This window comes from Podarcis muralis, chromosome W (assembly GCF_964188315.1).
Source record: "Podarcis muralis chromosome W, rPodMur119.hap1.1, whole genome shotgun sequence".
Taxonomy (NCBI): domain Eukaryota; kingdom Metazoa; phylum Chordata; class Lepidosauria; order Squamata; family Lacertidae; genus Podarcis; species Podarcis muralis.
Window position 1 is genome coordinate 20,463,723 of NC_135674.1, and position 15,124 is coordinate 20,478,846.

The window sequence follows — 15,124 nt, forward strand, 5'->3', positions numbered from 1 at the left end:
GGGACGTCTGTTAAAGCTTCCCATGTGTGTTTTAAATCTCCAGCTGGTACTTTTCTTTAAAGGGTGTTTTGTTTGGGGGCTTCGCTTAGCCTGGCTGTTTCTGCCTGTGGAACTTGCTGTTGAATAGGGAATCTACTCATCTACTCCCCCCCCCCAACCTTGCTTTAGTCCTTTGTTTCTTCGTTTATTTCATTTCGTTCAAGACCACCTGGGCTCTGAGCTCCTACATCCCCCCCTCCCTTTAGGAATTTGGTCAGCAGTTGTTTGTTTTCCGAGTGACTCATTCTCATGCCATAGAAGCCGCTGCTGAGTGCGTAAACAAAGCAGCTAACGAGCGATACTTAAGGGCTTTGTTCCGCTGCCTGCCCATTTGTAAGAGGAGGTGTGCCCTGCGGGTACTACTCAGGGTTAGCTTTTGTGTCCTGTGCAGCTTGAGGATCGCCAAGCTATTTGTTGCTGGTCGCCCGGCAACTGGGCAATTAGCATCTTCCTGCCTTGGTTAACAAAGTGCAGCTTTGCAGTTGTTTAGGAGCCAGCATATACTGTGTCCTGGTGGGAGTGGCCAGAGCTCCAGTGCTGCTGATCACTGCATTTCAGGGTAGTGCAGCCAGGGGGCCTGGCCGTGGGGGCAATTGATTCCTTGGAAGCTGTGGCAGGATACTAGGATATTCCCATTTAAGAATTGCTTATTTGATTACCTGACAAAGGCATTGCACTTGATTTATCCGCACAGCAACAGTATAATTGATATAATTTCATAAGTGTTTAGGAAATTGATTATTTTGACAACATCTATTAGGCAGCAACAGTGATATCAATTCCTTCTCAAGCTCAGTGGTAGCACCAATTTATCTGGCCAATCCGAGGTTTAGGATTAAGGGCTATAATTGATTCGGTCGGCAGTAATCCCAATCAGCTGTTGTTGTTACACAATTGGTTGACAATTTCAAGCAATTTTATCATAAACTATAGTGAAAATAAATAATAATAATAAATTAATAATTGGTTTATGATTATAATAATAGTAATAAATCTTAATTTAGATATTTAGAGTAGGAATAAGTAATAATATTAAATTAATTAATTATTAATTAATTATCATAATAATAGTAGTATGATAATAATTATCATAATAATATTAAATTAATTATTAATTAATTATCATAATAATAGTAGTAAATTTTAAATTTAGATAATTTGGAGTATATAAATAAATAAATAAATAAATATAATTAACATTAGTTTAATTAATTATTGATAACAATAATAAACTATAATAACGAATTTTTAAAAAAATCAACTCAGACAACTCAAACTACTAAGTAATAGTACATTTATCGTACGTAGCGGAACTCATGGCCCCGAAGAGGAATCGCAGCTCAGGACACACCCCGCGGGCAGCGGGATAGGGGTAATAATAAACAAAAACCTATTTATCATTTCCTCAACGCGTTTCGGTCATTCATAGATGATTACGAGCAACGCTTCCCTGATGGAAACCCTAGCGCTTCCTCATCTCCCGATCTCATTCCCGATACACAGGTGGTTCCGGAGAGTCCGTGTTCTTCCCAATGGGACGAACTCCCCGGTACCTCGACCGCCCTCTTCAGTGATTCTCAGCTGACGAGGGCGGCCGCGAATCTTAGGTCAGAACCAGTCCGGTCTAGGTCCCAGTCAAAGTCATCAGCACCCTCCCCTCAGGTGCGCGGCGGGAAGGAGACTACTAAGTCTGCCCGCAATAATAACACTGTCACTTCTAGTTCTTCCAGTCGCTTGCAGGATAAGCGGCACAGGGTACAGTTGCCAGAATCAGCCACTTCATCTGCAGCGGAGGATGAGCAGCAGGATTTGGAGGAGGTCCCCACTGAAGAGGTTTCCACCGCAGTGCCGCGGGAAAAGCCTTCAGGGAAGAGGCGTGAGAAGAAGAGGTCCCCACTGAAGAGGTTTCCACCGCAGTGCCGCGGGAAAAGCCTTTTAGGGAAGAGGCGCGAGAAGAAGAAACACATCTGCAAGAAAAGCAAGTCGAGGAAGAGTGACACGGACGAGGAGACAGGTAAATACTACGTTGACAAGGCCATGCCAATGGGCTGTGCAGTGGCCTGTTCGGCATTCGAAGCTTTCAGCACGTTCTTGGACTGGGGCCCTGCGTTTTAGGACCAATTCCATTGGGGTCACACATTACCTGGATGGTTTTCTTTTGTGGGTAAGTCCAACATGGGAGAATGTGCCTCCTTGCTTGACGCCTTCTCAGCTCTGGCCCAGGACCTGGGTGTTCCTCTCGCTGCCGAGAAAACTGAGGGACCGGCCACACGCCTAACTTACCTGGGCATCGAGCTGGATACAATGGCCCAGTCATCCTGCCTACCTGCGGAAAAGGTTGAAGCCCTTAAGGAATTAATTCAAGACACTCTTAGGCTTAGGAAGATCACCCTTAGGCAAATTCAATATTTATTAGGCCATTTTAACTTCGCTTGCAGGGTGGTGTCCCCCGGACGCCCCTTCTGTGCCCGCCTGGCCAGGCTGTCAGTCGGTCTTAGACACCCGCACCATAGGGTCCGTCTCCTCAGGTCGGTTAAGGCGAACGTTGGTCCGTTAAAGGACTGCGGGGGGCGTGGCCCTGTCCGAAGCCTATGGAGGTGTGGGCCAAATGCACGCCCCAGAGCGGTGACCCGGGGGAGCTCCTAGTCGGCGTGCCTCAGCGGGAGACTCCCCCGATATAGTGTTAACCCTTCCCCGGGTCTCCAGCAAGTGGGCTGGAGCCAGATAGTCGTTAGGACCAATGCCTAGGCCAATGCCTCTCATTCCTGAATTCAATAAAGTTGAGGCCTAATTCGCCCTGTGTGGACGACTTTTTTTGGAAAACTACAATGGGGTATCTCTATGGCAGGATGTCTTGAATTTATCATCAGACATCCAGGTCCAATCGGACGCGGCTGGGTCCTTAGGCTTTGGCTTGTACTTCAAGGGGCGCTGGTGTGCACAACGATGGCCGACGGCATGGCAGGGTCAGGCCATCACGCGGGATCTCACCTTTCTTGAGTTCTTTCCAATAGTGGTGGCCGTTCACATCAGGACGGAAGATTTTCGAGATCACCGCGTGTGCTTCAGGACCGATAACCTGGCGGTGGTGAACATTCTAGCCAGGCAGTCATCTCGGTCTGAGAGGGTATCCTCCCTTCTGTGGGCGTTCGTCCTCCAGTGCCTTGAGTACAACATAATATTTTCAGCCAAATTCGTACCCGGAGCCAATAATGACATAGCCGATGCCTTGTCTCGATTTCAGATACCTCGCTTCCGGTCGCTTGCACCTGGAGCACAACTGTTGCCCGAACCCTTTCCGGAGTACCTGTGGAACGTTGGAGATGCAAAGTGATACAGGGAGTATTAGCGTCTGTGGCACCTTCCACTCTCAGGTCCTACAAGAAGGCCTGGTGTGATTTCCTTGGTATCAGGTCTGGGTTATCTGGGCTCTCACATAACGTACCTCCTACCACTGATGATGTCTTGCAGTACCTTTCCCATCTCGATGATCTGGGACGTGCTCCTAAAACCTTAAAGATTCACGTAGCTGCCATCAGCTTCTTTTCAAAAGCTACATTTGCTCATGACCCGTGTAGCGACTTCTTGATCCGGAGAGCCATTGAGGGTTGGGGCAGGTTACAACCTCCCAGGGCCGAGGGCCGTAAGCCCATTTCTTACGGGTTGTTATCTCAGATACGCATAAAACTCAGGTCAATTTGCTGGTCCAGGTTCGAGGCACGTCTCTTTTCCGCAGCATACGCTATCGCCTTTTTTGGCGCGCTTAGAGTTGGTGAGGTGGTGTTTGAAGTTAGTGCACATGGTTCAACACGCGGCCTCCTGTGCGAGGACGTGCAGTTGTCCGAAACTACCATGACAGTGCGTATACGTCAGTCCAAGACTGATCAGGCTGGTAAGGGTGTCCTAGTTAAGCTCACGGCGTTGGCACAGCAGGGCCCATGCCCGGTAAAGGACACTAGGCGGTACCTCTACCTCAGACTGCTCGGCCCGGGTCCGTTTCTGGTCCATGAAGATGGGTCCCCCTTGTTGAGGCACCAATTCACCAGAGTACTTCGCAAGGCTATTGAGGCTTGTGGTCTATCCTCCCAGGAGTACGCTGCGCACTCATTTAGGATTGGCGCCGCAACCACGGCCCCGCACCTGGGGCTGCCGGCGGACAGGATCAAAGAAATGGGCCGGTGGAAATCCAATGCTTATAAGTCTAATATGCGACCTGCAGCTTTACCCTACTTATCTGCCTTTTCTTTTCTGTCTTTTACCCCCAGCTATGCTCAGGAGAAGCGTGTGGATTTGCGGCCACAGTATAGTTCAACCTTGGCCTTCCACATGGTGTTCGAGTTTCCTGGTTTTCGAGAAGAGGCATGCGTTGGGAGCAGCTTATGCCATTGCTGTGTGAGAAAGTTCGGCCCTCCCGACATCCTTGTAATTCATTTGGGGGAGAATGACCTCGCTAACAGAAGGAGTGTGGACTTGTTGTGGAGCATAAAAAGAGACTTGAATGCATTTGCAGCCTTGTGTCCCAGAACAACGGTGTTCTGGTCCTCCTTCTTGAAAAGAACTGTTTGGCGCGGTGCGCAAAGCTGTATGGCCATTGAAAGAACCAGGAAACTCGTAAATCGGGCGGTAGCCCGTTGGGTGCGCTTTATGTATGGCCGAGTCATTTATCATGACCATATCCGGATCGGCGACCAAGCTTTATACCGGAATGACGGCGTCCACTTATCGGATCTGGGGAACGACATTTGGTTAGCTAGTGTCAGCAAAAGCATCTGGGATTGGTTGCAGCTTTGAGGGTATTGGCGGCGAGCCTTTGGCTCGGGTGGCGGTTAGGCATTGGAATAATGTGTTGTGGTGTGTCGAAGTGCTAGGTGTGGCCATCGCCTATGCCTTCAATTTTTAGGGGTATTCCGTTAAAGGAATCTGGCGGTCGTGTATTCTGTCCGATGCCTGCTTGGCGGGAGGCCATGGCACGACCCTCGGTGACAGCAGGGGTGAGCCTATAGTTGGATTAGCATCAACAGGTGATGAAGCCCTGGTGAATAAACCCACTTGTTTCGATCCAATGCCTAAGCCAATACCTTTTCATTGCTGTAATCAATAAAGTTGTGGCCTTTTCTAGCCCATTAACCTTATATCACGTGTCCTTGCATCTTCATTTCACTTCGCGGGGGTCGGGCCCTCGAACCACAATCCAATGTTATCGACCAAATCAAAAAACGTTTGGGGTAACTTGCCTTCCTTCATCTCTTGCTTTTTTGTTGATCTATCTACATTTGGCAACACCACTCCATTAAAGTCCCCCATCAATATCATTTTTTGGTCCGTCCACTCTAGTAACTTATTGCCTAATTCGGAGAAGAAAGCCGATTTTTTATCATTAGGCGCATATATTCCGGAGACAATTATTTTTACTCCTTGGAATGTAATCTGTACTACTATCATTCTCCCTTGTTCCTCTTTATACAATAATTTTGGGTCAAATTTTTCTTTTATGTATAATACCACTCCTCTTTTCTTCACCTTATCTGACGCCACAAAGTCCAACCCTAATCTCTTATTACTCAAAATTCTGTTGTGTTTTCTTGTTACATGAGTCTCTTGTAAGCAGATTAGATCAAGGTTCTTTTTCAATAATATATGAGCAATCTGATTCCTTTTATTTTTATTGTTAAGCCCATTCATGTTCCAAGACAGTGTTTTTAAAGCCATAAATTATATGTGATTAGTGAGTTATCGAGTCTGGGTTAAGTCTACTGTTCTTTGTCGTCTGTCTCTTCCTCTTCCCTTTCTTCTCCTGAATTTGTCTCCCTCTCTCCCTCTCCACTACCCCCACCCCACCCCCTCCCCCAACCGTTCCCCTACCTCCTCCCACCCACCCATCTTTCCAAGTTCCTTCTCGTATCTTCTTGCAAATTTTTCCATTTCTGAGGGACTGGACAGTTTAAATCTTTTTTCCTTAAAATAGAATGAAATTCCTTCCGGGAATTCCCATCTATATAAGATCCCATTTTTTTTCAACTGGTTAGTTAATTTTTTATAAACATCCCTCCTTCGAAGAAATCTCGAAGGGATCTCTTTAAATATAATAATTGATTTTCCTTCAATACATAACTTTTTGTTGTAGTTCTGTTTCAGTACTTCGTTCCTGATATCCAACGAATTAAACATGACTAATACATCTCCTGGCAGTTTTTCCCCCCTGGCTTTAGCTGATTTTGTTTTTATCCAAAAGATGTTTGCTATTGAGTATCTTAACTCTTCTTCCTTCATATCTAACCAGGTTGCCAGTTCTTTAACCATTTTAGATCTTATATTTTCATTTGGGTCCTCTGGAATCCCCCTGAACTTCAGGTTTGATTGATTCTGTCTCATCTGAGTCATTGCCATGCTATCCAGCAATTCTTCCTGTACCTTGTTTATCTCCTTAACCTCTATTTTAATCCTGTCCAAATCTTTCTTACTGTCCTTCTGCACCCTTTTCATTGAATCCTCTAGTGCTTTGGCTCTTACCGATAAATTTTTAACTTTTCCTGTTAATTCTCCCACCACCCCTTCCAATCTCTTATCCAATGTATCCTGTACTTCCAATAGTTTTTTCTCAATATAATGTTCATTATGTTTGAATTCTTTCCGGGACTTCCGGGTCACCGCAGCCACGGGAAGGAGCGCGAGGCTGCCCTCCGGGGGGGTCTCGAACAACACAGAGGTTTAGAGGGGTCACGAAGGCTCCGTGAACCTCGAAACCGTAGGAGGATTATCCTGGGGGACAGAGTACCCGGTGAGGCTGCTTGTGCTCTCCTGTGTTGTTGGCGTTTAACAGGATTAGAGCTGCAGCATGAAGGGGAAGCAACAGACTCCGTGTTGTGAAGCCTCAGGCTCCATGTGAAAAGCGGTGAACCTCTGACAACAGCCAAAAGCTGGGAAATAACCAATGCAACTAAGCAGATAACAGACAGAAAACTTAATTAAGACAACCAGCGGAAAAGGGATACGTGGGGTGAAAGGAGAAGGAGTCCACTGCCAGCGGTAAGAGTAAAATGGAGTATAGCAGAAGACTGGGAGAGAGAAAGTAACAAAGTTGCCGCTAAGTGGGTGTAGAGGAGAGACCTCAGATACAAAGTATAAGGACTCTGAGGCAAGGTAATGGTTGAAAGGGACGCGGGTGGCGCTGTGGGTAAAAGCCTCAGCGCCTAGGGCTTGCCGATCGAAAGGTCGGCGGTTCAAATCCCTGCAGCGGGGTGCGCTCCCATTGTTCGGTCCCAGCGCCTGCCAACCTAGCAGTTCGAAAGCACCCCCGGGTGCAAGTAGATAAATAGGGACCGCTTACTAGCGGGAAGGTAAACAGCGTTTCCGTGTGCGGCTCTGGCTTGCCAGAGCAACGATGTCACGCTGGCCACGTGACCCGGAAGTGTCTCCTGACAGCGCTGGCCCCCGGCCTCTTGAGTGAGATGGGCGCACAACCCTAGAGTCTGTCAAGACTGGCCCGTACGGGCAGGGGTACCTTTACTTTACCTTAATGGTTGAAAATAACTTAATGGACTAGAGAGAAGTGAAAGGAATGTTTTTGTTCTGCCTGGTCGAAGAGCGTTGTGCCAGTGACCGGTTTGGGATAGACGGGCGGGTTTTTGCGCCCAGCTCTTTTGTTGCCGTACTTGAACAGTGGTTGAGTTAAACAATATTTGAACAGTGATTTTTACCTTCTTTACCTTCTACGTTCGAACAAAGGACAAAGACTGGTATATTACTGGGCCAGTTAAACGATTGAAAACTAAATTGATATTAGGAGGAGGGGAGACGCTGAGAGGCAGCGCCCTTCCGGTGAGGTTTGGGAAGGAAAAAACGAACGTTTGGGAGAAAGTCGAGAACACAGCGGGTTTCCGCACCGCCATTTCGCTCCTTGCTTTCTTCCGTCTTAAAGAGATATATCTCAATATATAAGCAGGAGAAGATGGAGGCTATGCTTTAGACCGAGCTACAGCTATAACGGAAAGAGACTGGGCGTTTTCGGAAAAGGAAGAGGCTTAACCAGGACAACTCGCCAGGATCCTCCGTTACCTACGGAAGTCTCTCTCCCCCTTGGAGTGTCTCTCCACTTGGTCCCGCCCCGCGTCTCTGTGCTCGCCCTCGGACTGAGACTCACCCCATATTCTGTCCAAGTCCCAGAGAACTATTTGGCTGCACGATCTCCCCCATCCGCTCCTGTAACTTCGGCAGTCTTTTTCCTCAGCTTTCTTTCCCCTTACTTTTTCCTTGCTCTCCCTACTTCCCTCCCCCCGTTGGTATATTATTTGAAACACTGGCTTTCCCGCCTGTTTTTTCTTCTTTCTTCCTTTTTTTATTTTTTATTTTCTCCTTGAGCTTCCCCTCTGTTGGTTTGTGTGTGTGTGTGTGTGTGTGTGTGTGTGTGTGTGTGGGGTTCTCCCCTAATTGTGTGATTTTCAATGCCACATGAGATCAGCTGCTTGGCCGTGTGTGGAGTGAGATATTCAACTGAGGAGTCTCACAGAAGAGAAAAGAATTAAGACTCGGAAGGCTAATAAGGCGCCACCGTGTGGGAACAAAGGAAATTACATTGGAAGAAATCAACGGGAGGAACAGAAGAATCCAGCAGTTTAATTTAGTGACCTTTGGGGGGGGGGGAAGAACTTTCAATAATTAGTTAATGTAAGTCAACCTATAAAATGAAAAAGGGGGTGGGAACGCCAGCAGAAAGGAGGCCATCCAGACAAGAATATGGGAAGGAGGGGAAGGAAATTAAGGACTATGATAGTCTGATGGCCGTATTAATTCTTTTTCTTTCTCTGCTATTTTATTTAAAATTTCCTTCTTTCTTTTCTCTCTTGCCTTCTTTTTAATTGAATTTTGTTGAATAAACAGGCCTCTCATGACTGCCTTGCTAGCGTCCCAGAATGTTTGGAGTTTGGTCTCATTATTCAAATTTTGTTAAAAACATTCTCTTACTTTCTTTTTTGTCTTTTCTAAAAAGACTTTATCATACAAAATTTCTTCAGTCTCCAGCTAAAAGTGGACTGTCTTTTGGAATCTTCATAATTATAGAATTGTGGTCTGACAATGTTCTTGGATCTATTTCAATTTTTTTTAATTCTTTACTCCAATTCTTTAGAAACCCAAACTGCATCCAGCCTGGCACTGCTTCCATGAACATGAGAGAAAAAAGTGAACTGTTTATCAAACATATGTTTTACTCTCCAAATATCTACCAATGTTACTGTTTCTGTCACTTCAAAAAAAGTTTTGGGAAGCCTACCTTCTTTCATGTCTTTTTTCCTAATCATTCTATCCATCTCTGGTGATGGGACTCCATTAAGGTCCCCCATCACTATTACTTTCTCATCTGCGAAATTTAGCAGTTCTGTTTCTAAATCTTGGAAGAATTTTGATTTATTTTTATTTGGTGCATAAATACCCACCAAAATTATTCTTTCTCCCTGTACTTTAATTTGTACCACCAATTTTCTCCCTTTCTCATCTTTTTGAATTAATTGTGGTTCAAGTGCAGACCACTCCATTTTTTAACAATATCTGCTGCAATAAATTCCATCCCTAATCTCTTATTAATCAAAATTTCCTCATGCTTTATCGCAACATGGGTCTCTTGAAGACAAATTATATCAAGATTTTGTTTTAGGATTACATGCTCCACCATATTTCTTTTTATTTTGTTGTTCAATCCATTCACATTCCAAGTTAATAATTTAAGATTTGCCATTGTCTATTTTACTTTAAAAACCTTTCCTTCCTCCTGCTGCTCCTTTTGTTTTTTTCCAGTGCATCTCATAGGGAGTTCTAAAGTCTCTTCCCAAATTTTGAAACTCTGGGTATTTACTGTGTTTCTCCAAAAACTCCTGTGCCTGACTCTCTGTCACTAATCTATATCTCTTCTTTCTGTAAGTAAAGGAGATTCCTTCTGGAAATTCCCATTTGTAGTTTATCCCCACTCCTCTAAGAGTTGTTGTCAAGTTTCCATATTTCCTTCTTCTAATTCTCAATTTAAATGGAATGTCAACTTTCTGTCCTTCAACCACCAGACCTACCTCATAACTTTTTTGCATTATTGCATCTTTGACTTCTTTTGTTACAAAAGTCAGAAGTACATCTGTTGGTTGTCTTTTTTCTCTTGGTGCTCTTGTTCTGACTCTGTAAACATTCTCAATAAATTCTTCCATCCCCTCCTTGGCCCCCATCCATTCCACCAATATCCCACCCACATAGCTAACAAGCCCTTGTTCTTGTTCCTTTTCCGGCAACATCCTTAATCGAACTGTGTTTGCGTTCAACCGTAGTTGAAGAAGCAAATTCTGCTCTTCCAGTTCATTTTGTCTCTCCATCAGGCCTCCTACTGCTCCAGCCAAAGCCCCATGATCCTCCCTTATACCTTCAACCAACTCTGCTGTTTTTTCCAGTTTCACAACTTTCACTTCTAGGGCATTTACATTTTCATCCAGTTTGTCAAATTTCTGTGATAAAACCTCCTTACTATTCTCTATGTCCGACCTCACTTCCATAAATTGTTTATTCATAGATTCCTCCATTCCTTTCCTAAATTCTGCAAAGTGCAGAGCCATGAGTTCTGAAATATCTGGCTTTGCTGCTTTTTTATATCATCTTGTGCTGACGCTCTCCTCTTTTCAGCTGCTTTCTGCCTTGCTAACTCCTGTTTGGGTTTTTCTGACATGTCTGTTCTCAAAACAATTACTTCAAAACACTTCTAGCTCAAGGTCAATGTTCGGTCTTATCTCTCTTTCTCTCTTGTGGCTTGTATGTAGAAAATTCCACTCCAGGCCCTGTCTTTATCACTCAGTTATATACAGATACATACAAACAGATTCTCTCTAAGACAATAAAAAAGAGGAAAATATAAAAACAATATCCAAAAACTTTCAAAGTATCAGCAGTCAAACTTTCTTTGGTTATTTAAGCTAGCAATACTATAGTCAAATAGAATATAAAGGTTTCTAAATACAGTTTTTGTTCCTTTTATTTTTAAGAACCTTGGTAAATTACCACAGTCATTAATAGGAGGTTGCATGGCTTCTCTTCATGGTGGTTTTATCTTCAGGCGTTGCAACTTTTTATTTCCTTACAGTACTTTCCAATTCTCCAATTCTGTCCCAGTCTTTTTAAATGTTCTGAACGTAGTTTATAATCCAAAATTCTCCAAACAAAGGAAAGCAGTTGCAATCCAAATTGTATTTATAATCCATATAATATTTGTAATCCAATATGTGATATTTTCATCAATTGTAATTCCAATATGTGGCCCTGCTCCTTCAAGATTCCCTTTTCTCTTCCTACTCCCACTCTTCCAGGCACTTTGCCTCCCTGAGATTTCTCCCAGTTACAGCAAAGTGTTCTCCTGCCAAACTTTGGTAGGAATTGCAAAGATCCAGGGTCCTTTTTATTTTATTTTCCAATCTTTGGACCACCTTCATTCATAAAAAGTAGCCTTGCCATTCATAAAAAAAGAAAGAACTCCACTCCATTCATAAAGGCTCCACTTAAAGTTCAGAAGGGCAACAGTTCAGAGTCCAACTCTTTGTATCCAATAAAGAGATGGTTTGCTAGTATTTGGTGCAGTATAAAAAGTAACAAAAGACTGATGTGTTTCCAAATATTCTTTGATCTCATTCACAGTTCCACGCTGCAGGATCTGTCTTTCAGAAAACTGAAGTTGACTTCCCTTTTAAATTCCGTCCTCGCCAAATTAAAGTCCAAATTGATTGATTATAAAGTCAGAAAATTTGGTAATAAATACCGTGTCTTGGAAAGTCTGCTGCTTCAGGTGGTGGATTGTGGTTTTGGCTTTTTGAACTGCAATATAGCCGTGAGTGAACTCAAGCCGCTTCTCTCACCCCCACCCCCTCGCTGCCAATGCAGTGGCGAGGCTCCATGAGCGCGGCAAGTTTTCCTTTCGCTCAGCTGGTCCCCTCGAGACCCTGCTCATCCGTGGAGCTTTTTAAAGGGGGTGTCTAACCCTGGCACACTCCCCTAACGTCCAAATCGCCCGGTAACGGTCGTTACTTAAGCGGACGATCCATTCTGTGCTGCCATTTCCCTCCACAGGCAAACCATAATAATAATAATAATAATAATAATAATAATAATAATAATAATAATAATAATAATAATAATAATAATAATTTATTTATACCCTGCCCATCTGGCTGAGTTTCCCCAGCCACTCTGGGCGGCTCCCAATCAAGTGTTAAAAACAGTGCAGCATTAAATATTAAAAACTTCCCTAAACAGAGCTGCCTTCAGATGTCTTTTAAAGATAGGATAGCTGCTTATTTCCTTCACATCTGAAGGGAGGGTGTTCCACATGGTGGGCGCCACTACCGAGAAGGACCTCTGTCTGGTTCCCTGTAATTTTCCCCCATTGTAGTGGTGGTGCACTTATGGGGGAGGGAATTCAGTAACCACAGGGTGTGTTTTTGGACTGACAATCAGGCCATGGTATCTGTCCTATCCAAGCAGTCCTCACGCTCCCCTAGGGTGGGGAACCTCTTACGATCCTTTGACCTTTTGTGCCTTGAGTTGAATATCTATTTCTCCACTAAGTTTGTACCTGGCGTTAATAATGACATCGTGGATGCTCTGTCTCATTTACAGATGGACCACTTCGGCTCGTTAGCGCCAGAGGCACAGCAATTGCCACAGCCATTCCCGGAGCACCTTTGGAGCCTTGGGAACATGAAGTTATGAAGGGAGTATTGGCCTCAGTGGCCCCATCCACATTAAGATCATACAAAAAGGCGTGGTCAGATTTTTTAAAGTTTCGAGATACCACATACAATGCAAAGGTCATCCCCCCCCCCTTCAAAGGCAGAGGTTTTGAAATACTTAGTACACTTAAAGGGTTTGGGCCGGGCAGCTAAGATGCTAAACATTCAGTCAGCTGCAATATCCTTCTTTTGCAAGGCCGTATACTCTAATGATCCCTGCACGGACTTCGTAGTACGCAAGGCATTAGAGGGCTGGTGTAGGCTACAGCCTCCCAGCAATGATAAAAGGAAGCCCATTACATATGACATTCTATACCAGATACACAGAAAGTTTTTTTTTTTAAAAAAAATATTTTTATTCATTTTACAATACAAAAATATAAAAACACATAACAAAATTTCTCACAAATACATTTTTTGTGTGCTTCCCTCAGCTCTTCTGCAAATCCTCCGTTTTAATCCTTCTTCCGCATTTCTTAATTTTATATTGCCTTTTATTAAAAACCTCCTCCCTCTTATTCCCTTTTTTACAGTATTTCTAATATTTTTTTCACAAAGCCTCTTGCAAACCTACAAACATTATTTGTTCATCGCATATACTTTTCAAATAGTCTACAAATTTACTCCAGTCTTCGGTGAATCTGTGGTCTCGTAGGCCTCGGATCCTTCCTGTTAATTTATCAAGTTCTGCATATTCCATTAACTTCATTCTCCATTCTTCCATCGACGGTAGTTCTTCTTGTTTCCATTTTTGAGCTAGAAGTATTCTTGCCGCTGTTACTGCGTATAAAAAAAAGCTTATAGTCTTTTCTATTTATTTCATTTAAAGGCTACGGAGCGGGGGATGGGGGGTGGCGCGGTGCTAAGAGTCTTCTGCTTCCCCTGCCGAGCGAAGCCGCATGCCATTCGACGGAGAGCGCTGACTTCTTCTTCTGAAAATTTGGACTAAAAATAACAACCCGTGAGTAATTTGGAAATCGGACCTAAAAGGGAAAAAAAATTTTTTTGATTCGGTACGAGCGGGGGAGGTGCAAAAAGGAAGTCCGTCTCCCCCCTATTGTAGACAATTTAAAGCAAGGATTTGACAACTAAGGTCGAGAGAAGAGTCTGGTTTTTTTTTATTGATAAAAGTTATTAATTTCACGATGGGAAATTACAAGTAACTGTGCTGGAGGAGAAGAGTGGCTTGTGAGAGCTAAAGTGCAACCCCCCCGGGAACCGGGAGCGATCCGCGAGAGAGCCTGGTGAAGAGATATAGAGATTTTGACAGCTGTCAAAGTAGCTGTCAAAGTTGGAGAATAAAAAGAGAACTTTGTTATGAGGACTTTGCTGGTCAGATTTGTTACAATTTGGATATAAATTGTTGAAAACAAGGAATAACAAGTTAGCTTGACTTTTAGGTTTGATTTGGAAGGAAACTAAGTTACCATAATCCCCCTAGAGGGGCTTCGGGACATTACAAGAATGACTGTAAGTGGAAAAATACTCATGGAATTGGACTGGACTTTTTATCTCCTGGGAAAGCTGCAAAAATGAAACATTATTTTGTCTACAGAGGTTTCTACACTAAAGGAGACAATAGATATATCTATTGAAGAATGGAAGGGACTTGACGCAAGTTTTTGTTCCTGAACAAATAAAGCCTCTGTAGAGGAATCAGAAGTTTTTGAATTAGTATGTTTTTGCAGCGGAACAGGAAAAGAAACCTGAGAAAAGTGAAAGACCAAGGAAGGCCAAAGGCCTGTCAGGGAGGACACAAAGGAAAACAAGAATTGGACTAAGCTGGAAGTTAGAACATTTGGGACATTCAGACTTAAAAGGATTAAGAAACAGAATTTGAGTTTTACTCTTAAATATAGAGGTCTGGATGGAAGAAAAATGGACTTTTTTGAGATAGAGCTTTTTTAAGATTGGGTGTTTGAAGCTAAAGATTACCAAGAAAACCGGCAAAGTGGAGCTGAGAGAGATTTGGACATGGACGTGAGGTCTCCAGGCTGATAGCAGTTAGACTGATGGACATTGGGGATCGATACCAGGAAAGGGGGGAGGGAGATTTGGAATCCAAAGGGTGTAAAATTATATTTTGAATCTTTTTTTCTTTCTTTTTCGTTTTGCTGTGTGTATTAAAAAGGGGAATTCGTGGAAGGGAATTGGGGTCGTTCTTAGGGGGGGGAATTTAATGTTGAAAGAAGGTGGATTTTAAAGGGAAAGTGGTTATATAAGATGAACTAAATTGAATATAATAAGTTTTAAATTTGGGGTAAGAACTTGTGGAACTAATCTAATGGAAATGGAATACAATAGGGGGAGGGGTGGGGAAGTCCTGGAAAGATGTTAAT